The following is a 22322-nucleotide window of genomic DNA, read 5'->3' on the forward strand; positions in this document are numbered from 1 at the left end:
CTCTATTTAGAATCATCTTTGATCCAGATTCTAACAAATGATTCTGATTTTACCTGAAAAGGTTCCAAAGGTTTGCCTAAAAATTTTTAGCAGCCACTTCTTAATAGATCAGCAGTGGGAAGATTTTAAAACACAGAACAAATCAATGTGGTAGAGAGCACACTTCACAGAAGCAGGAAACCAGGGCTCCAGCCATTCAGCCTTGGACCCAACAAGCTGTGCACCTTGGGGCAGATGCTTCACCTCTCTGAACCTCAGATTTCTCACTTGTATGAGGAAGATGTGAACACAGATGACTTTGGAGATCCTTTGCCTCTCTGAAAGAGGCTGTGAGTCTCTATTCTTCCCCCAACGATAGATTGTTGGTGATGAATAGATAAGGCAAATGACAAGCAAGTTTCGACTGTGCTCTGAAGGCAGACACCAGACATGTAAATTCAGATCCCAGGAATGTGAGAGGAAGCTCTGGCATGGCCTTCATATTTCAACAAACAACTAATCAATGCAGCAGCAGCCTGGCAATTAAGAGCCACCTTTTCATTTTTAGGCTCTGCTCATCATAGACTCACCCTTCAAACAACATATTTTTACCAGAGTTCATCCCAGACCCCAGAAGGCATAGACAAGAAGGGACCTTCCCAGCACAATCCTTCTTCACACACTCTATTTTTTACATTTATGATAGAAACAAAACTCTTAAAATATTCAACACAAAATGTTTGAAACTTCCAAAGTGTATGAATCATAACATTATCACCAATATGTCTGAAACATGACAAATAAATGGTAAGTTCCTTCCCTACACCACAGAATCTACTGAAGAGCAGACACTCAATATATATCTGCTGATTTCTAATAAATGTGTTTATGTGAAGTTCTAATTGCTACCAATAAAGAATCAGGCTCATGCACGTGCTGATGAAACCTCAGTTCCTTCTGGGTTCATCACATACTTCATTCATCATCAGACAAGGCAGTAAGACCTCCTCAACATTTACCACGGAAACTAAGACTCTCCCAGAATACCCCATGCCCAGACTGCTCTCTCACACACTTCACTTAGGAACCAGCGAGCAGGATGTAGCACACAGACACCAACACCTAAAGTCACTAATGCTTGCAAACGCCAAGCCGAGGGCTTGATAAAGGTTTGGCGGATTATTCCCCAGCTCTCTTACCCACTTAGTTTTGTAACCTCAAGAGGTCAGAGCCAAAGGGCTTGTCAGTAAATGAAAGTGCCTGGGGGAGGGGAGAGAGGGCAGGATTGTTAGTGAATTTAGGAAGTCACAGTCCAGTGGCTAGAGCTGCTTTGTCTTAAGAACCCAGTGTTCTGACTTTGAGGGACACTGGATATCCATGGCATTACTACTCAACCCAGGAGAAACCTGCCTCGTGCAAGCCAGGAGACTTGAATCTATTATTTTGGTCTGTGTCTTTACAATCATGACATTGGGGGGACAGCCTAAGGATCTTTTCTATGTGGCCTTTTCTGAAAGGTTCATATCAGGCTTGAACTACTAGTTAATTTGAGAATGACATTCTCGTGGGATCTATGCTCAATTACAAAAACAATTGATTAGTCCAAAGATAACCTTTAATTATCATTGTCATCATCAGAAGGCATCGAGTGATACTGGACTGCTGCTAGGATATGGGGAAAGATGATATTCAACCTTTGGAAGTTGAAGCACATCTCACTTCCTCAGAGGAACCTTTCATCTTACAAAGAAGGCACAACTCCTTACTTGACGAATTCCAACTAGCAATGAGATCTAGCCAAGGCTTGGAAGGTCTGGCCCTTAAATTCCAACTCTGCTGAGTAGAGAATGCACATGGACATTTCATCCTCAGTTGCCTATTCTTCCTCTCTTGGGAATAATCACAGTAACTGCCGTACTTCCAACTTTTATTGTATAGTTTTTTTCAAGTTCTGAGACACCTTCCCAAACAATATCTCATTTGGATCAACTAAAGTCTCAATAGTTTACTTTACCTTGGCGTTCTGTTAAAAGTTTTCTTTTTTTTTTTTTTTTTTTCAGCCGGTTCTGGAATCCCTCTTAACTTTCTATTGCCAAGCACTCCAGACCTCCTTTAAGCTACCTGGCTTAAAAGAATGAAGAGTCAAGAGCAGGGGAAGTTTCTTCAATGACAGAATGTCTTATTCCTGCACTGTCCAATAGAACACTTGGCATGTGGCTAGCATGACCAAAGAACTGAATATTAAATTTTATGTCATTTTAATTAATTTAAGTGAAACCAGCCACATGGGGCGAGTGGTGCTATAATGGACGGTGGAGAAGTGAAACTGTCAGTCATCATGATTTAACCTCCTTTCATTTCCAAGTGCTATGGATTTCTACCCGTAAAAGATTTTAAAGTTTAAGTCAAGCTTCCATATAGTCCATATGGGTTAAAACTGGAGTTGTTCGCTCGCCCCTCAAATGCAAATATGACCCAACCACAATGTGCGGCAGTAGCAACTTTATTCTTCTGTAGGGTCTAGGAACCTTCACATCCCTGCTGGGAAGGCTCCATTCTTTCAGGCTTGTGAATTCCCCACCCGGCACCCACACAGCTCAGGGCTTCTAAAGAGTGGCCCTTTGTCCCCTTGGCTTGTGTGTCAAGGAAGCAAAGGATTCTGCTGCACGGTAATTAATCAAGTGACCCACTTCTACCTTTGATGTGGGAGAAAATAGTCAGGACCACATTGAAGAGGAGAAAGTGAAAGACAGTGACAGAGAAATGGGGAACAAAAGGAGAGGGGGAACTTGCTAGAGAGACGAGGAAAAGATAAGGCAGAAAAAAGAAGACAGAGGTGGTGGTAGTGTAGGGCACAGGCATTTTAGAGACAGAATCCAGCCATCCTTTGCCATTGCCTAGCCAGGATACCTCCCGTTACTGTGGCAAGTTCCTTTTCTACTACTGACCAGATTCAAGCCATGAGTCAGCCTAACTCAGAATAGGAGACTCGTAAAGGTTTATTGGGACGGTTTCGACAATAACTATTCACTTCCTGCTCCAGGGTCTCCATGCTAGTTTTTACTTGTATCAACAAGAGGTGCATCCAAAAGGAGCATTCAGAAAGATCCTGACTAAGCCAGGTGCTGCAAGGAACACATGGTAAGCCTGCAGGTCTCCTACAGTCAGAAACTTCCTTTATCCAACTGAAAAACCAGAAATCCACAACTAACCACAAAAAAGGCAGGGACTAGGAATCGTTTGTGATTAAATACAATAACTTGGAAGCAAAACCCTTCTCAAGGCCTTGTAGGGTTACCTTTATATGAAGCTCTTTAGACAGTATCTGGGTGGCAGGTCACCCTGAAAGAGAAGATTGAAAAAGACATGGTGTGATTTTGTTCAACGAAAGAGAAATGAAGGAGTCAAAAACTATTATGTTGCCATTTGTTTTGCCTTTCTTAAAAAAAAAAAAAAGAAAGAAAGAAAGCGAGAGCTATAATATGTGTTCCTTTTGTACATCTCAAAAACATGTTAGGGACACACTGAGCTGATAGATATGCAAAATTATGAATATTCCACTCAATAATTAAGCATGTCTTCTTTTCTTGGCCCTTTTAATGACAGCGTTTCCTGTACAATCCATTTTAATCCAATTCTTTGATATTTTAAAAAATGGAGATTCCTCTAATTGATTCATAGAGAATTTTTATTTATCCAAAGGAACTGAGAAAAGTTAGATTTGGAGATAATCACTGGAGCTTTTTTATGAGGTTAAGAGTTGGCAGGTACAGGGGAAATTATCAAAGATGCAACAAACTAATCTGCAGTTTCTCTAGAGAACAAACTTGATTTCACTCAACTGCATAAACACAGACCCAACATACTTACCCTCTTCACAGTTCTCAGCTCGGCTGGATTTGGGGCCAGGCTATAATGTTTTAAATGGTTTAAGTGAAGACCCAACCCTTTTGGGTCCTGTAAACATGTCCAGTTTTCCCTGGCCAGACTTTGGAGTCTGGTTAGGTCCGTCATAGGTGAATAGGTTTGTTCTCAGCCTATCCAACTCAAACCCTCTAGGAACTTACTTGAAAACCACAGAACACCATTCCATGCTTGATTTTGCACTAAGATCTTTCAGTGGGTTGAAGCATACAGCACTTAAGAGCAGGTGTTCCCAGCTCCCAGCCCAGCTCCACGCCTGAGGAGGCTGCAGAGGACATGCCATTCTCATTAACAATGCACCATTACCACTGTCTCTTCCTGAAATAGGCTCACCTTGTTTCAGACAGGAGAAGGGGGTCAGAGGCAAGGAATACCTTGTCCACTCTATCTCCTGGGAAAATGCTTGCATGCAAACCAAGGACAGACACAAATGGGCATTAACATATGACTCTAGATACATTCAGAAGGCCCCAAAGTGTCTTGAAGGGCAAATTTTGGCCTTAACCCTGATCTGTTTATACCCGCATTGATACTAACATAGAAGGAAATTCAATGAGTATCTCCAGTTACAGAGGATAGCCAATGAGAGTTTTATTTTATTTTATTTTTTATTTTTTGAGACAGGGTCTCACTCTGTTGCCCAGGCTAGAGTGCAGTGGCACAGTCATAGCTCACTGCAACCTTGACCTCCCAGGCTCAGGTGATCCTTCCACCTCAGCCTCCTGAGTAGCTGGGACAATAGGTGTATATCATCATGCCCAGATAATTTTTTTTTTCTTAATTTTTTTGTAGAGACAGGGTCTCACTTTATTGCCCAGGCTGATCTCAAACTTCTGGGCTCAAAGGATCTTCCTACCTTAGCCCCCCAAAGTACTGGAATTACTGGCATAAGGCATCACACCTGGCCCAGAATTTTAGATATTATATTACGTGAATAGTTGGAATGATAGGGAGGATTTTCACATCCAGAAGGCTCAAAGACTCATTCTCCTTTCCTAATTTACAAATGAAATGCACACTTTGGGTCACTGGTGACTTAAACAAGCTAAGAAAATATCATCTCTTTCTGAACAGCTGTCCTATCAGCTCCAGATAGTTGCTGAAGTGCTGGTAACAATAAAACATTGCAATATCACAAAGACTCACTCGCCCATTTGACCAGGATGTCACATACAGCACTGAAAAAGAATACCTCTGTCAGAGGCCCACCCACGGCCTTCCCTGCAGACTTGGTGGGGGGAGAGCCATTGTGCAGGCATGGAGCTCCATACCTCCACACCCAACTTGCTCACACTACAAGCGGTTCTTCACATCAGCCTGGCTAGCTGGCTCCAGGCCTCCAAAAATGAGAGGGGGAATAAAAGGGTAACTTGTCGAAAGCAATTTCTCTTTCCAGGCACTTCATTCCTTTTGCATTTCAATAGTTGCTGTAAGGAAAGAAAAAGGAGGGGAGTTTCTCCACTAAGTGTGGGAGAAAATGAAAAGAACCGCATGAGGATAAGAGATCGGAAGGCACAAAAACCTTTATGGTTTGATGAATATAAATTATTCTAGAAACATAATAAATAACCCTTATCAGGCCGGGCGTGGTGGCTCATGCCTGTAATCCCAGCACTTTTGGAGGCCAAGGCGGGTGGATGACCTGAGGTCAGGAGTTTGAGACCAGCCTAGCCAACAAGGTGAAGTCCCATCTCTACTAAAAATATAAAAATTAGCCGAGTGTGGTGGTGGGCTCCTGTAGTCCTATCTTCTCAGGAGGCTGAGACAGGAGAATCGCTTGAACTCAGGAGGCAGAGGTTGCATTGAGCTGAGATCGCACCATTACACTCCAGCCTGGGTGACAAGAGAGAAACTGCATCTCAAAAAAAAAAGTAAAAATAAAAGTAAAATAAAATAAAATAAATAACACTTATCAAGTACTTACTATATAACAGGCACTGGGTGGGCAATATTTCGTTTACTTCCAATACATGTTGCCCTATGAGGTAGACATTTTATTTCCCTTCTGCAGTTGAGGAAAATCAAACTTTCAGCCTCAGTTGCACAAGTGGTAACCAAAAAAGGCAAGGTTTGAGCCCAGGCCATCTGACCCCTAGGCCTGCCTCTCACAGGCTGTAATACCTCTGCTATGACAGCCAGACAGAGGCTCATAAGGACAGCTTCTAGTCCAGCAAACATCTTAAGAGCAAGAGAAATATTTTCCATGTCACGTTTCATAATTACCTACCATTACATTTTAGGATGCCCATCTTCCTTTTCACTGACTTCTTCCCTAGTGCAGAGAACAAGGACTATCTCAAGGGCTGTCAGGTGACACAGAAAATCAAACATCAGTCCCGGGTAGCCAGCACCCTGCCAAGTCAGGCCAGACAAAGGCCAACCACATTTTTTTTTAATAAGGATATTAGTCAGCTCAACCAGTAGACATGGTATATCTGATATTCAGCAAGATATTTCGCCAAGTCTGTCAGGATACTCTGGTGGGCAGGATGGAGAAATGCAGAGATTGATGTTGTGACAGCTGTCTTCCCCACAGGCTGCTGAGGAATGGGCTGGTGTCAGTCTCAGACATTGCTATCTAGCCTTTTTATCAACAGTCCGGACTGTCTAAATTCTCACAAGTGCTCCCCATTCCCCTCTGAGGAGTTGAGACCCTTCTCCTGGCGTCTCGCTCTGCCAGTCCCATCCACACATGCCCACAGCCCCTCCCCCAGCCAGGCTGATGTAAAAAACTGCTTTCTTTGTCTCTGGTCCTTGGGTCATGGGATTGCCCCACCTGGAAAACTCTTCTTTCTCTAACGCCACATTTCTCTTGCCTCTCAGCTTAGAGGTCACTTCCACAAAGAAGCTTTCTCTGACCTCCACCTCCAAATCTGGATGAGATGTTCACCCCTTGGTCCCCTTCATGTGTGCCCACACGTGCCACACCACCCTCATCATCACAGGCGCTGCTAATGTTTTTGATGACTGGTTTGTCTTCCTCATTCTACTATAAATTCCAGGAGAGAAGAGATATGACTACCTTGCTCACCATTTTATCTCTGATATCCAGTACCGTGACTGGCATATAGTAGGTTTTCAATACATGCTTGTGGAATGTATGATTAAATAAAATCAAGCAATCTTGGACTAATGACAAAATCAGAATTTTTAAAAAGTGTCAATCGTCTAGGACAGTGGGTGACTCCAGCAAGATTAACTGGGATCAAGGTTGAATAAAAACACATGGGTATAAAAAAAATCAACAACTCAAACATTAGGTGGGAGACACATGATTCTAGCAGTACTTGTGAAAAGACTTGGGATTTTTAATTGTGAGTTGAATGGCATTGGTCCACTGAAAATGATAATGTAATTTTTGTATTTATGGTTAGGTACAAAGTATCTTAGAAGTAATGAATTTTGAACCAGTGAAACTACAGTGAGTACTGGGTCTGTTCCACTTGCTATATTTTAATATAAAATATGACAAAACAGACTGCATGCAGAGCAAAACAATTACCAAGAAGAGAGTATTGAAAACCAAGTTTACAAAATATGACCAAAGGATCCTGGGTTGTTCAACCTTAACAAAAGAATTTTTAGGTAGAAGGCATGATCACGGTCATGTGGAAGGCAAATTAAACTTGTTCTGTATCTCTTTTGAAAGTAGGCCCAGCACTGGGTAGAAGGTACAGGTGTGGAGGAAAGATTTCCAGCCTAATATAGAGCTGATTGCATGGGATCAGAGTTGTTCGGAAGCGGACAGGAGAAAGGAGATTGGAGTGGTTGGGAGTATCCCCATCACAGGAAGTCTTCAATGAAAGAAGTCTTCAACTAAATGGATGCCTATGTGGCAGGGATATTATACTGGCAATTGTAAGAAACCAATGCAGATTTGAACTCGACAAACTCCACAAAGACCCTTTCAGATAATTCACAAAATCATCTGCAGGCCTCGTGTTGTTGCATTTCAGTGACATCCTCAGATTCGCACGACCGGAGCCAAGGCAGCCACATTACTCAATCCCACAAACCCTGAGCTGTTTCAGGTCTGTGTTGTTGCATCTTACCTTATCACTTAGAGCCTCGTAATCAGGAGACCTGGTTTTAGTCCTGAAATCTAGAGGATAACTTGTCAATCATTAGCTGAGGGCTTATCATTGTGTTTAAGCTCAACTTCTACACCAGTAAAATAAGGAAGTTTGGACCCATTTGGTCACTTAGTTCTTGCCATATACACATTTTAAAGCATTAATGTTTCTCAGACTTGGTCCTAGGACCATATGCATCAGAATCACCAAGGGATATTATTGAACATATTGATTCCTAGGCCCCATGCTAGAATCTGTGAGTGGAACCCGAAAGTATAAATTTTTAATAAAACACCATTGGTCACTAATAGGCACACTGAAGACCTAGAAATGCTCAAAAGGGTCTGTGTTCCTTTGAGATCAGCACAGCAGATAGGCAGAATGCAGGCACAGAAAGGTCAAATTGGTGGCCCACATCTCTTAGTAAAACTGTTCCTAGAAGAAAGTAATCAGGACACCACCTGTTCTCTTTGAGGGCCTGAAAACTGCAATGAGGGGATGGGTGGAGAACTAGAATAGTTTCCAAGACATGCCTAGTGTGGCTGGAGAAGACTCAAACCTGGTCTGGTGAGGAAGGAATCAGAGTTTTATAACCACAGGCAGCTACACACTCTCCATGTCTCCACAGCAGGTGAGGACAAAATAGCAGGCACAGCTGCCAGACTGCAGAGAAAAGTGTAGGGCGAGGCCTGGCAACAAGCTCTCAGTCCACACATTTATCCCTCAGGAGAAAGATGAGTCAGGGGTTGAAAAAGTGGGCAAATTAAAGGGATGCTCTTAATTAACTGAAAACCATGCTATACCAGGCTCAGGAAAGCAAGCATTTCAGATCATGGAGCAATGACTCTATCACAGTTGTACTTGTTACACAGAAGTAGCCCTGCAAAATATTTTTGTCTCCTAATTTCGAGGTCCCAGAGAACTGTTTTCTCAAACTTGTCACGAAGTTTCCTTGGTTTGAAGACCTAGTAAAACTAGTAGAGTTCTTTATTTTAATTGGTGAAAAGGAGTCTATATTTAAAAGCCCTTTTGGCTGCAGACCCCAAGTAGATCTAAGATTATCACCACTCATAAGCCCATTTTCTCACCTATATTTTCACTCAGGTTTTCCTGAAACAGATTCATTAGCAGAAGTTTTTTTCTTAATCTCTGTTTGAAATGCACATGACATTGCTGGTTATAAAAATTCTGGTTTTGTCCTATAGCTTATTATCCAGGCAAGCACCCTAAAATAACAGATAGTGTCACTAAGTCAACTGCTTGCATAAGGCTCACTGTCTGATATTTAAGCTGAAAAATCCCAGATGCTGGCACATTCAATATTTATACATTTAGCAACGACCTCAAACTCCTGCCCAATCCCTCCACAAAAACAAATCCATGGATGCTCGTCATAAATAGAAGTATTGCTTAATAGAGGGGTTTCCAACTGTTTAAATGAGGCACATTGAAAAGGTTGAGACCATACATTTGCCCATGAGTATGCCAAACATTTGGGTCTTGCATAAACCAAAACAACTTTTGATGCCCTTCTCCTCTTAAGAATTATAGACAGGCTTTATTTCTAAGTCATGGGTACTAGTCAATCACAAAGTCATACCACACTGAAATCTCCAGTAGCTTCTCCTTAAATGATACCTATCTCCCGACTCTAAAGTAAGTCACTTAGGTGCCTTTACCAAATCAGCTACAAAGCAAATAAATCCTATGAAGCAAATATTCCTAACGCCGAAAAGAATAAAGACTAAAGCTTGCCTATGAAGAAAGTTCATTTCATATTCCTATCAGAGAGTCATCCAGTAATACTGCTGGAAAAATAAAAAGTACCTTACCCAGAAACAGTTGAATTAGCAGATGGGTTTTGACAGGACCTGCATAATTAAAGTTTCCACTGCAGCTTTAAAAACTCCTGTTCTGAAACTCATTTTGTCAGCCAATGCTAAAGAATGTTTTTTTGGCTCGGGAATATAAAATCCAAATAGTCCCAGAGGAGAAGCTGCCTCTCAGCCTGGACACCCTCAAGAACTGCCTTTCAAAGAACAACTCTTTCCCCTGGAAATGGATTCTGACATTGACATTGTCATGTTAATTGGCCAAATTCAAACACAAGTCATCTCTTGAACCAGCAATCGGAAAACCTTTGGGTAGTCTGTTTTAAAACTTTTTCCTAAAGGAAAAGAGACATGCTAATAAAAAGTCAGCCTTGGCATGTTAGTCCCTAATAATTAGGGACCCAAGACCAAAATGCTTTTTGTTAGCTGCTGCTGGCCCAGAAAGTCTTCTTCTCTGCACATATTCTCTACTGGGCAGTACAACCTCAAAACCCAATATGATAATAAATGGTTAGATGTGGTATGAATAAATTGCCACCTACATATGTCTGAAACCTTGTATCAACCAATAGTTTTACTCTTCTTCTGAAGCAACTTTTGTTCCATTTTAATTCAGACCTATTCACAAGGAGCAGAAATATCTATTTAAAGGTGGGGCAATAAGGGTCCCACAGCTGCAGATCCATGGCCTCCATACAAAAGAACCAACCAAGGGGACTGGGGTAAATGCAGAATGCAAAGCTCATTGTGATGGATAATAGAGCCCATTTCCCTAACTGAAATCTTCCCACCTACCAATAAAATAAAATAAAATAAATAAACAGCATTCTTGAGATGGAATTTTGATTTCTGGGCCTGAAGGTAAGGTGTCAGTCATGCTGCCAAAACCAATGCCATTTCTGAGTTATTCCCTTCCCGGGTCTGGAAATGACCATGGCAGAGCTCAAAGAAGGATGACTTAGTTTCTGGGGCTCCATAATTGGAAACCATAAGGCCCTGTCTCACCAACTACTAAACAAGAAAATATTGTTGACACATTGTGACTGCCTGGTTCAGATCTACTACTGAGGACATACCCTTAAACTTGATTGGAAGAAATGAATGGCACAATCAGAAAGCATAACTAGAAAGAATTCCTCATATGTAAGAAAAAAGTAGACTTTACATACCTGAAGACATGTAAATGTTGGCTGCATTACAGTTTCTGTAAAACTCCTCCCATTGATTAGAAACCCTCCAAGCATTAGTTCAGAGGAGTCACTGACAGATTCTCTTGCCCAACTGGTTGCAGGAACCTAATACTGGCAAGTGTGCAGTATGTATGTCTCTTTGCTTTAGTAATCAGACTGTGCTGGGCCATTGGTGTTGTGAAATTAAGTCTCTCATCTTAGGAGTGAAACTAAAGACTAGAGCTGTTTGTACCTGAGAGGTGGAAAAGCCCAGGAAATGCACTCCCTCTTTAGAAATGAGCAATGAGCAAAATCAAGATGTAAATTAAATGGCCTGGAAGGCAGTGCTGGATTACCTTGGGGAAGCTGACGGGCTGTAACCAAGTCCTAAATAGCAGATGCTGAGAGAGAGACAGAGAGAGAGAGAGAGAGAGAGAGAGAGAAGAGAGAGGCAGAGAGAGAGACAGAGAGACAGAGAGAGAGTGTGTTGAAGAAAATTACAACATGCCATCCCAAAATATGCCACTTTGGCCTATTAGGTATTTTGAGCTGAAGGCAACTAAAAAACAGCAGATGCAAGAATGATTCTCTGACCTCTTCCTTTTTACCTAAAGAAATAACTAAATTTCACATGACAATGGTGTCTTCTCTTTTGCCAGAAAGAAGAGGACATTCTGGCCGGGCGCGGTGGCTCAAGCCTGTAATCCCAGCACTTTGGGAGGCCGAGGCGGGTGGATCACAAGGTCGAGAGATCGAGACCAACCTGGTCAACATGGTGAAACCCCGTCTCTACTAAAAATACAAAAAATTAGCTGGGCATGGTGGCGCGTGCCTGTAATCCCAGCCACTCAGGAGGCTGAGGCAGGAGAATTGCCTGAACCCAGGAGGCGGAGGTTGCGGTGAGCCGAGATCGCGCCATTGCACTCCAGCCTGGGTAACAAGAGCAAAACTCCGTCTAAAAAAAAAAAAAGAAGAGAACATTCTTATTGGGAATGGGGAGTGGAATGAGATTAATCTAGATATACAAACCTACCAAAATAACCCTTATGTTCCATTAGTTCCTCCGTTATTTCCTCATGATTTTCTCACAATTTACAACCCCTAGTCCAAATTCCTTTTTCCTTTATCTTGTCAGAGCTTCATAATGCACTATTTTTTTAAAATTAAAATTGCATATAAGCTCTCAAAATGATCTATCTCTTTTTTTGAACCTTCATTTCTTTTTTTCTTTCCTTTTTTTTTTTTTCTTTTTTGAGACAGGGTCTCACTCTGTTGCCCAAGCTGAGTGTAGTGATATGATCACAGCTCACTGCAGCCTCTGCCTCCTGGGCTCAAGCAATTCTCCTATCTCAGCCTCCAGAGCAGCTGAGACTGCAGGCATGCACCAGCATGCCCAGCTAATTTTTTTTTTTTTTTTTTTTTTTGTATAGACAAGGCCTCACTTTGTCACCCAGGCTGGTCTCAAACTCCTGGACTCAAACGATCCTCCTGCCACCCACCTCTTATCTCCTACCTCCCAAAGTGCTGGGATTACAGGTGTGTGCCTCCGCACTCAGTCAGAATTTCATTTCCTATATGTAAAGGCATGTAAAAATATTAACATCAAATTAAGTTTATATGCTTTTCTCCTGTTAATCTGTCTTTTGTCAGTTTAATTCTCAGGCCCAACCACAGAACCTCAGAGGGTAGAGGGAAAAGTCTTTTCCCCACACAAGGTCTTCAGGATCTGGGAAGGCTCTAGAAGTAACTGGATCCAAAAGTGTTTACAATGGAGAGAATACATTGTATTCTGGGTTGGGTATTATGCAACTGATGTGGAAACACAAATATAAATATATTATTCCACCTTTGCACTGGGTTTATGCATGGCTGGAAGAAACCAGTAGTTCTCAAGGGCTGGTCCCATTTAAAAAATCATTCTCCCCTAGTCTTATCACCCTATGCCACCACACACACACACACACACACACACACACACACACACACACACACACACAATCAGGTTGAAGAACCATAGGTACACCCTTACCCTAAAGCCCTCAGAGAACACCTAATCCTATCTGCTAATGTGACCAAAGAGAATATTGAGATTAGAAACATACTGTGACTTAGCTAAGATCTACGCAGGACTATAGTCCAGGCACCCAGTCTCCTCTACACCAGTTAAGATGTGTGAATGCTTAACCACAGCAATAGACATCATCACAGCCATCCTCTCAATCCTTTATTTACAAGACACACGTTCACTACCCAAGCATTTTAGTGACCTCATCTCTCCTTAGGCATGGCTTCAGCCTCCACTCCATTCTCCCCACACCCTCACTTCCAGTCTAAGAAGCCTAAGGTCTCTAAGCCCATTTCAGCAAAGCCACAGAAACTTAAAACTGAGTGGACCAGGAATGGCAGAGTCTAGTAGGGCTGGAGCACACTATGTTTATCGGACGGAAGAGAGAACCACTGGAGGCCAATACAGATGGAAGATATTTTAAAGATAGATTGCAATGGGTCTCAAGTTCCTGCTGAGACATAGAGAATAAAAAAGGTGAGGAACCCTTTTTTTTTTTCTTTTTTTGTTGAGATGGAGTCTTGCTCTGTCACCTCCCAGGTTCAAGCAATTCTCCTGCCTCAGCCTCCCAGGTAGCTGGGACTACAGGCACGCGCCACCATGCCCAGCTAATTTTTGTATTTTTAGTAGAGACGTGGTTTTACCATGTCAGCCAGGATGGTCTTGATCTCTTGACTTCGTGATCCACCCACTTCAGCCTCCCAAAGTGCTGGGACTACAGGCGTGAGGCACCGTGCCTGGCTAGCTTGGAATCTTTTTAATGGATGGGACCAACCTGCTCAAAGATAACTGATTCATTATGATAGTTTTGTATTTGTTTCTTTTTCTATTTAATGTTTGTGATCCCACTAGAGTGGATGCTCTTTGAAAGCAGGAACAATGACTCTCATGCTCAACCCCACATCCCCAGTGGATAGCAAAATGCCTGACACACACAAGTCCTCCAAAGATACCTGTTGACTGAAGCAATACACACAAAACTACAGACATACAACTCCCCTTACACTTCTTAAATGTGGACTCTTGGTCAGTGGTCAACATTTGCATTTTGGGAAGTAAAGATAGCCCAATTGGCACTCCTTGGTAGTTTGTCCCCACCAGTTACAAGGATGGAGAGAGACAGTCAGCCAATATCAAGACAGAACAATGGCCTGAGAGTGAAGAAACTTCTCTGGCTGGCTCAGTCTCTGACTCACACATGACCAAGGACAAATCATTTAACCTCCTCTTGCCTTGTTTTTACTGTATGCAAAATAGAGCTGATAACAATACAAGCCTCCTCCTTCCCTCTGAGGGATATTCTGAGAATGGGGAGATGCTATCTTAGAAGTGATTAGAGCTCCTAAGAACTGAGCTTTCAATACAGAAGCAGTGTTGTTCTCAGGCTGTGCTACAGCTGTTGTTTTTCATCATGAAAGGTAATATTGTGAGGCCTTGTTGGCAAAGATAGGAAACTGTTGCTATGTGTTGACACAATGACACAACAAGCAAGCGGGCAGTCACCTTAAAACTTTAATGGTTCTGATTTCATTCATTGAATTCCTTCTTCCTCACCTCAAACCTCAATCTCCATTATTCTTTATGGATAGATGGTGGTGTCTACCCCCACCCCCACCCTGACTTTCCCCAGCTGCCAGGACATCTGGAGAAAAAGCTGGTCTAAGACATAAGAATGATTTTCCTAACTGAATCAGAGAAACACGGTGGGGGTACATGCTTCGCAAGAAGTCACTTAGTTCATTCAATTCAAACTATTTCTGAGCATTTTCTGTAAAAGGACATATATAAAGATGAATAAAAGCTGTGACCATATTTTCGGAGGAGATGTATGGTCTGACAGGCATGGGCATACTTATATGAGCGGTAAGACAGGAAAAAAAAGTCACTTCCCTGGAAAATCATCATCATATAGAATTGTACGAATCAAACATGGTTTCTGCTTTTGCAGGAGCTAGTAGGCAGTGCCTGAAACAGATACAAACTATTCCCTATAAAACAAGGCAAATTGTAAATGACTTTCAAGTTAACTTGCCTGGGAGTACAGAGGAGAGAATTTATAATTCTGACTTTGAGGATTAGGAAGAGACATTCGGAAGAGAGAACACCTAAGCTCAGCAAGGACAAGTCTCTCAACAATGAGAACAGTGTGTGCAAAGCCACAGAAACATAAAATGGACAGGAATGGTCATCAGAGTCCAGGGGACTGGAGCTCAGTGCATTTGGGGGAGGGTTGGATGGGGTTAGAGATGGAAGGGATTTCAGAGACAACTTGTAAAGAGACAAAATATCAATGCTTGCTAAGAGCCTGGAAACTTATACTAGCAATCGAAGGTATCACAAATGCAGAGTTGGACAGAAAGATACACCTTGTGCTTTGGAAATGACAGTTCCCAGAATCTGGGAGACGATGTGGATGACTACCACAATAATTCAGAAAGGAGATGCTGAGGCTTGAACTCGCCTACAAATATCTTGAAGAGAGGAGACAGGATTTAATCAACTATGAACAAACTGGATGAGGTTGTTGAAGCAGAGGAGGGTGGAAAATGATGCTTGGGAGAACTGTGGTCTAACTAATTTACACTGCCAGCCCAAATGGCACCTTCCTATGCCAAGAACTGTGGCCTGAAGTCGAACCACTTTCTGAGTTTTAGCATGAAATCCACCTGAAGTCAAACCACTTTCTGAGTTTTAGCATGAAATCCTTACTTCCTCTAGAGCAAGAATTGGTTCCTGTTTAGATTGGAACATCGCAACCAAGCCATGTTCATGAAGCTACAGAGTACAATGGCAGGAGAGAAAGAAGACATAGAAAAAATGAAACAAATAAAGATAGAAGAAAATAAGAAAAGCTGGCCAAGTGTGGTGGCTCACGCCTATAATCCCAGCACTTTGGGAGGCCAAGGCAAGAGGACTGCTTGAGCCCAGGAGTTTGCAAGCAGCCTAGACAAACAATGTGGTGAAACCCTGACTCTACACAAAAAAATACAAAATTTCGCTGGCTGTGGTGGTGTATACATGTAGTCTCAGCTACTCAAGAGGCTGAAGTAAGAGGATGACCTGAGCTCAGGAAGTCTGCAGTGAGCCACAATCACACCACTGCACTCCATCATAGGCATCAAAGTGAGACACTGTCAAAAGGAAGGAAGGAAGGAAGGAAGGAAGGAAGGAAGGAAGGAAGGAAGGAAGGAAGGAAGGAAGGAAGGAGGGAGGGAGGGAGGGAGGGAGGGGAAAGGAAAGGGAAGAGAGAGGAATGACTAGTAATAATGATGTCTCACTTCAGGGGCTTTCTCTAGTTCTAGAGCTTAGAAAATGATCTAAAAGAATATTCCCAGTCTCCACAGATGAGAGACATGCAGCTATTGTTCTTGGCCTCTTTCAAAATACATTATAACTTTAGGAGACTAGTTTAGAGCAAAGAACTCTGTAAAGACCATCACAATCTCTCTAACTTGGGATTGCCAATTATGTCAATTTTTACTCCAATGTTTGAAATGTCTCCATAATTAATTAACTCATTTTGCATACCATTTGACTAGCCATTATAATTGTAAGATCTCCAAATGCATTAATTCATTCAACATTCGACCAAGTTTATTATGTATACACTGTCTACTCAGTCCTGTGCTAGGCTTCAAGGAAACTGAGGTGTACAAAAGTAACAATCCCTGACTTCATGAAACTTATAGTCTAATAGGGGAGACAGAAGAAAAAACATTTTAACATCTAAACACTTTCATTACAATTCAGTTATGAAGGAATAGTATAGGTACCACAGAGCAACCAGATCTGGTCCCATCCATTCTCACAGACTTGAAGAATGGGTGGAAGCTTGCTAAGCAGTAACTGCAGGAAAGTGGATTCCAGGTAGAGACAATAGTGATGTGAAGCCCTGAGATGGGCCTTCTGTAAGGACAGTGTGACTGGAGCCTTGAGAGCAAGTGGGAGAGTAGCTGAGGTGACTATGGAGACTCACAGAGGCAAGCCTTCTCCATGTCCTGTCATTACTGCCTTAGCATCTAGAATCAGAACACATGAAGAAATGCATCATGGAGCACCAGAAGTATCCTAGCCTATTGGCAATAAGATGCCTCCCAGTGCTGAATTCACCTTTACCTAATGCTTTGAGGCTGAATAAAATGGCTTCAATAACTTTGCTTATGCCAAGAACAGCCTTGTAGAAGCTGACAAGAATGAGGACAGAATCTCTCTTACCTGTTTGGTTTTTCATCTATTTCATGGCAGTAAAACAAGTGGTTGTAAACTGACTCTAAAGTTAGTTCAATATCCCCTTTTCATGGAAGAGGGGAGATCTGCAGAAACTAGTTCTCAACAGCCATGCTGATAGGACAGACACTGTTCTTTTAGGTCAAATGTCCACTATTTCTAGGCACCCAACCCTTTTCTCTGCTTCAGGACCCAGTTCAAATGTCATCTCTCCTATGGAACATGACCAGCTCCCCACTGTCATGTTCTTAATATCTTTCCCTTCTCTTTATGTTCTGCCTTATAATCATCTATCTTGTCAGGAAGCAAGAACATCTCTTCTACTCACTTCTGTTTCCTCCTAAGTTTTGACATAAATGGAAACAAATGCATGAAGAGGAACTTGTTTTATAAAATGTACATAAATAGATGAATGATGAGTCATTCTGGGAATACCAAAGTGCTACAGTTCAACTCACAGAGGCATTCTTATCCATCTCGACCCTCATGCTGATTTTTTTAGGATTGGAATCCATATCAGGTTTATATTCTTGTTTTCCTTTCCAGGGAGAGAATGGTAAAAGCAAATAAGGGAGGTGGAGAAGAGCTCTGTATTCTTAAGGTAGGCACTCCAGTATCTGGATTCAAGTGAAATCAAGAGAAAGGTGAAAGACACAGATGAATCTAGACTATCATAGAAGTGTAAATAAGTATCAGGCTACTGTTTCCATCCACTAGCGACTCAGCAATGAGCCCAGGACTGATCCCAGGACAGAGAACCACTCAGCCACAGATACATCTTCATACCTGGTAGCGAAGGAAGGAGATGTCAGGTACTATAGTGTCATTTAAGGTCAAAAACCCATAGGGAGGTCACTAATCTATAGAGGGGCCACAACAAAATGTGATCCTAGCAAGCTGGTGTCAAAAAGGACTCCTAATCTCTCTTTTTCACATGCATAAGTCACTGTACGCTGCATGTCAATGAGTTTCTCTAAGCAGCCAGAAATTGGAAACCATTTACGTGGTATTGGGTATGTATTTTAATAGCATTAGTCTAAAGGTCAAGCAATGCAAAGAAAAGCAACCAGGAAGCAGGCCAACAGCTTAGGCAGGTAATTGAGCATGCAAAAGCACTCTCCTACCATAGCGACTACTCATATCTTTGTTTATCTCTCCACTATGTGGTGTGGAAATAGTGTTCTTTTATTTTCTCTTCTCTGTTTATGTTAGAAAGTAGCCATCAAGATAAGGATTATCCTTCTAGAAATAATATTGCTATTGGCAATAGTCTATCAGCAAAAGATGGGCTTTCACTATAGAAAAGAGAGTCAGGGAGTATCAAGTATCAGATCTCAGAACAAAACTCACGTATCACAGGGAAGATCAGAACAAAACTGAGAGTGGAGGCGGAGCTTTAAAAATATGGAAAGCCCCAATGTTAATTCCAGTTTAGAGTCTTGGCAGATCAGGATGTTGGGGGAATACTTTCCGAATTCATTGCAAGGTCTGCTTGCTGCAGCTATAGGGAATGACATCCATCCATCTATCTGTCCATTCATCCAATGTACAAGCATATATTTAGCACACAAATAATACTGATAATTAGAAGTAGCTACAATTTCTTTCATTTCTCATTACACTCTGGGAACTGGGAATATATATATATATCGTATATCTTTTTTTTTTTTTTTTGAGACGGAGTTTCGCTCTTGTTACCCAGGCTGGAGTGCAATGGCACTATCTCGGCTCACCGCAACCTCCGCCTCCTGGGTTCAGGCAGTTCTCCTGCCTCAGCCTCCTGAGTAACTGGGATTACAGGCATGCACCACCATGCCCAGCTAATTTTTTGTATTTTTAGTAGAGACGGGGTTTCACCATGTTGACCAGGATGGTCTCGATCTCTTGACCTCATGATCCACCCGCCTTGGCCTCCCAAAGTGCTGGGATTACAGGCTTGAGCCACCGCACCCGGCCATCGTATATCTTAACATTCTTCCCTTTCCTTTGTCTTTGTTTTCTTCTTCCTTAAAAAAAAAAAAAGAAAAAAACTTTTTGTTCCTTTAAGGAAAAGGACATATTTAGGAAGTGTTCTGGCCTACCAATCGCTTAGTATTTATTTAAAGGCTGAACCACAGGATTAATGCTATAGATTCATGACCACAAATATGGGTTAGTAGAATATATATATATATATATATATATATATATATATATATATACACAAACACTATGTGTGTATATATATATATATATACACACACACACACATATATATGTATGCTCCTTTGAGGCTTTTAACAACCCCAACACTCCAGTTTGACACACGTGGAAACTGAGACCCAGAAGAGATTAGGTAAGGCTGCTTGAGGAGTGCAGAGTAACAGTATTGGACCTAAGGGCATGTCTGACCCTAGAGTCCAGGCTCTTAATCCTGAACTGATCTCTACCTCACTTCACATCAGACTCTGCTAGGTGCCATGGAAGGTACTAAGCAGAGAAAGGCACTGCCCTCAAGGACCTTACAGTGTAGTACAGAAGAGGAACAATGTAAATCACTAAAAAATACTCATAAGAAAAATGGCATCTTTCCCAAGGGCTGTACAGAGTTTCAAAGCTCATCAGGTTTTCCAGGGTGTAGTGAAAGACTTCATGAAAGACAGAATATTTGAATAAAATCTCTGTTATCCACTTTAGAAAGTGAAGAAGTAGTGTAAAGAACTTTCTAGGTATTTTTAGAAATTTATCTAGAATAGTGTGCGTGCACACACACACACACACACACACAAAATGTACACATTTGAAGATGACTACAAATGATTTCTCCATGAAAGTATTGCTTAAGCTAATTTCAAAATGACTTTGTATTCCTTCAAAATACATTACTTACTTTGAATATGAGCCAGAAAGATGCTAAATGGACAGGGGAAGAATGTTAAGATTTTTTTAATTCCCATGGAAAATTTTCAGAGGACTATCCATTTGACAACATAGGTACTACTGATTGAGTGCCTGCAGTGTCTCAGGCTTTGTGCTATACACACTATGTAATTTTACCCTCGATTTTATGAAGCACGTTCTTACTCTGCATTTAATTATAAAAATCCTGAGGCTCTGAGAAGTAAATTAATTTGCCCAAGTTCATGAAGCTATAGGCATCATCCTAGAATTTAAGCACAATTCTCTTCAACACACAGCTACTAACTAACCCATATTTGTGGTCATGAACCTATAGCATTAATCTTGGTAACTCAGCCTTTAAATAAATAGTAAGTGATTGGCAAGCCAGACACTTCCTAAATATGTCCTTTATCTTAAAGGAACAGAAGATTTTTTTTAAAGGAAGAAGAAAAGAGAAGAAAATAAAGACAAAGAGAATAAAATTAATTTATGACCTAGAATATAAGTTATTCATTGAGCCAATTTATTTCACAAAAGTGAAATGCCAGAAGGCAATGTTTCTCCAAATCATCCAGCCATAAGGGGCTAAGTGTTAGACTTTCAGGAACTCTGCTGAGGATGGAAGGAGAGAAGACAAAGATGGCAAAGAGACAAGACTCAGGAGAGACAAAAGCCAATGGACTATTAAAAAAAAAAAAAAAAAACCTACCAACTATTCCCCTAAAACCTCAGTTTCCGTGCACAAGGCTAAGGGAGTTTGTCTTTCTCCTCTCCTCTCTGAGTCACCAGGGATACTGTCCCATTGCTTATTAGAAAAAATAAGCTGAAGTCAAGACATTTCCTAAGGAGAAGGGGCAGACTAGATACAAAGATGCTGAAGAGGCAGTGGGTGCCTGATGAAACTTAGTTCATAGTAACTCAGAAGGAACTCGGCCCTGAAGCCTCAACACTGTGAACAAACTTGGGAATAAAGTATTATGATTGGTACTCAAGAGCTTCTGAATCCCCAAACGAGCTTGTGGAAAAAAAAAAAAAAACAACTGTTCTCAAAACTGTGTAAACTGCTGGGAAATTAAAACAACAACAACAACAACAACAACAACAACAACAACAACAACAGGCTACCAGGCTAATATTTCTAAGACATCTGTAGTTTATATAACTGGCAGAAAACTTGCAATGGTTCAAAAGAGATAAAATCGGGCTCATCTCTTCAAGGAAGCAAGAGCTTCCCCATAATGGGCAGAGAGCTTCTCCCAAATGTGAATGCTAATTCCTAGGAATCCAGTCGGAGATGGGGGGGAAAGATGGTGTTCCAAACAGCTGTGTGTGTTTCACTCTGGGGATGGAGACCAAGTCGTTCAGAGCATTCCTAGGAGGTCACAATTAATAAATTTCTTCCCAGATTAGCATCTCACATGGCCCACATTGAAGGGCTATAAATGCTGTTAGGAAAGAAAGGAGTCATCTGATCATTCACCTAGACTAGAAGAACATAATCATTTTTTACACATACTTTTAACTTTTATTTTAGATTCAGAGGGTAGATGTGCAGGGTTGTTACCCAGGTCGATTGCATGATGCTGAGGTTTGGAGTATGATTCATCCCGTCACCTGGGTAGTGGGCATAGTACCCAGCAGGTAGGGTTTCAACCTTTGTCCCACTCCCTCCCCACCTCCAGTAGTCCCCAGTGTCTACTGTTGCCATCTTTATGTCCATAAAGAGTGGGGAGAAAACCAGGGAGGTCCTCATTGGCCTGCAGACCCACATTTTAGAAGAAGCTCTGCTGCGGAGACTCCTCTCCCTCTATCTTTTCCTCTATTCGTGGCCTTCACAGCAGTATAAAGCTGCCAGTGGCCAGGGCCAGTCCGGTTCACTCCAGTCTCTGAAGCTTCTTCCTGAGTCCTTCTCTACAGGCATGAGCGGTGACTGCATACATGGCAACCAGAAATCAGTGAGGACATCTCTGGAGGTGCCCAATTCCTCCCACTGCTCTGCTCTGGGTACTGCCAGAACCAGCTACGAATGCTTAGAAAGCTACAAAAAGCAAGGGGCCACCTAGGTAGCCAGGATGCCTTCCCTTTTCACTGCTACCTCCCTCCACTTACGCTCCCTGTGTGGGCCCAGGACCTTGGGAGGGCTGGCTGTTGTGCTGGGACCCTTTGCCCTGCT

At 41.9% G+C, this 22322-nt stretch overlaps 1 pseudogene; it reads left to right on the top strand.

Annotated features, from left to right (window-relative positions):
* LOC101047366 (uncharacterized) overlaps window positions 1–22322 on the top strand; it is a 70099-nt pseudogene that overhangs the window by 29669 nt on the left and 18108 nt on the right.

This window comes from Saimiri boliviensis, chromosome 12 (genome assembly GCF_048565385.1).
Source record: "Saimiri boliviensis isolate mSaiBol1 chromosome 12, mSaiBol1.pri, whole genome shotgun sequence".
In the NCBI taxonomy this organism is placed as follows: domain Eukaryota; kingdom Metazoa; phylum Chordata; class Mammalia; order Primates; family Cebidae; genus Saimiri; species Saimiri boliviensis.